This window comes from Anneissia japonica, unplaced genomic scaffold (genome assembly GCF_011630105.1).
Source record: "Anneissia japonica isolate Jap-2015-1 unplaced genomic scaffold, ASM1163010v1 scaffold287596_len22184_cov174, whole genome shotgun sequence".
NCBI classification, from domain to species: Eukaryota; Metazoa; Echinodermata; class Crinoidea; order Comatulida; family Comatulidae; genus Anneissia; species Anneissia japonica.
In genome coordinates, this window is record NW_022735852.1 from 10,520 (window position 1) to 12,654 (window position 2,135).

Here is a 2,135-nt window from a genome sequence, read left to right on the forward strand (position 1 = left end):
TCGGGTAACTACAGAAACGGATCGAAATGAAAAGTTATGCCTTAAAAAACGAGAACACACTAAGGATACCAAGATCCTTGTTTAAACCAGATACGTGTGTTTTGTGTCTGATAATGAGTTTGAGTTCCATGAGTCTACGTTGGTGGAGGGAGGAGAAATTAGTGGATATGAGGGCACACCGTAGGTTGCTGAGAGAATGGTTGGGAGAGTTAAAGTGTTCTGCTACAGGAAAACCAGTGCGATTGTGTCGGATAGAAGATTTGTGGTTATTAAATCTAAACCTAAAATCAACACCAGTTTCGCCAAAATAATGACCATCATCACAGATATTGCAGAATAACATATATACAACATTGTGAGCATCACAGTTAAGAGAGGGGAGACGAATAGTGCAGCCAGAATGAGGCATAGAAATAGAGCAATCGGTGGTGATAAATTTACAAATTTGACATCTAGGCTTGTGGCATTTGGTATTACCAGCGGACCTACAGGATGAAAGTAAGCGAGATGAAGATAGAATAGATTTGAGATTGGGCGGTTGGCGGTTGGCTACTACTGGGGGATCATTGAAAATACTCTCCCGTTCCTCGATGTCTCGGTCAAGGTTACAGACGGGCAACTCTCGACTTCTTTGTACTGTAAGCCCACCGATCGTCACTGTTATCTTAACTATAACAGCTTTCATCCCCTTAAACTCAAACAATCATATTCAGCCAATGTCTTCGCATCAGACGAATTTGTTCCAACGATGATGACTACTTTGACCACGTCAACAAGCTCATGGCCTACTTTCTGGATAAAGGTTATCCTCTTAAATTCATCCTCAAGCAAACCTCTAGAGCTAATAGGTTTTCTAGACCTTCTCTCCTCTCTCCCAATCCTAAGCCCATCACGGAACGCATACCCCTAGTCATTGATTACAGTCCCAGCAATTCTCAAATATATAAGTCAAACAGACTTAAACAAGGATTTCAATCCCTCAAACTCGATCCCTCCATAAACACTATTTTCAATGATCCCCCAGTAGTAGCCAACCGCCAACCGCCCAATCTCAAATCTATTCTATCTTCATCTCGCTTACTTTCACCCTGTAGGTCCGCTGGTAATACCAAATGCCACAAGCCTAGATGTCAAATTTGTAAATTTATCACCACCGATTGCTCTATTTCTATGCCTCATTCTGGCTGCACTATTCGTCTCCCCTCTCTTAACTGTGATGCTCACAATGTTGTATATATGTTATTCTGCAATATTGTGATGATGGTCATTATTTTGGCGAAACTGGTGTTGATTTTAGGTCAAGATTTAATAACCACAAATCTTCTATCCGACACAATCGCACTGGTTTTCCTGTAGCAGAACACTTTAACTCTCCCAACCATTCTCTCAGCAACCTACGGTGTGCCCTCATATCCACTAATTTCTCCTCTCTCCACCAACGTAGACTCATGGAACTCAAACTCATTATCAGACACAAAACACACGTATCTGGTTTAAACAAGGATCTTGGTATCCTTAGTGGGTTCTCGTTTTTTAAGGCATAGCTTTTCATTTCGATCCGTTTCTGTAGTTACCCGATTTTATTTTATTTTATATTTTATTTTTTTGGAATAACTCATTACTATTATTATTATTATTATTATTATTATTATTATTATTATTATTATTATTATTATTATTATTATTAGTATTATTACTATTATTTTTATCATTACTATTATTATTATTATTATTATTATTATTATTATTATTATTATTATTATTATTATTATTATTATTATTATTATTATATTACTGCATTGCTTCATTCATTATTCTAGGTATATTCACTGGCCTAGCATACGTTACCGTATATTATTAGGTCTTCCTACAGTTGGCTCAGTTACAATCTCTATATGATCCATTTCTCTGAAATAACCATCTTATCTGTGTTGTGCCGGCCAATACAATGGATAGTTTATTTGACTAGTCTCTGCAATTAACACCCTTGGTTCTTTATTATTGTCAATACTCAGTATGCATAGATAAATAGACCAATCATTGTACAGTTTTATAAGTATTTCTCATTTGCTCTCTGTCACCTTTATTCTTTTTTGATAAGACAGCCTATATTATATTGATTCATGATGTTTTCC

The 2,135-nt window shown here is 36.4% G+C and overlaps 1 protein-coding gene across 10 annotated transcripts in view; it reads right to left on the reverse strand.

Annotated features, from left to right (window-relative positions):
* LOC117116688 overlaps positions 1–2,135 on the reverse strand; it is a 13,997-nt gene that overhangs the window by 2,853 nt on the left and 9,009 nt on the right. The window lies entirely within an intron of this gene.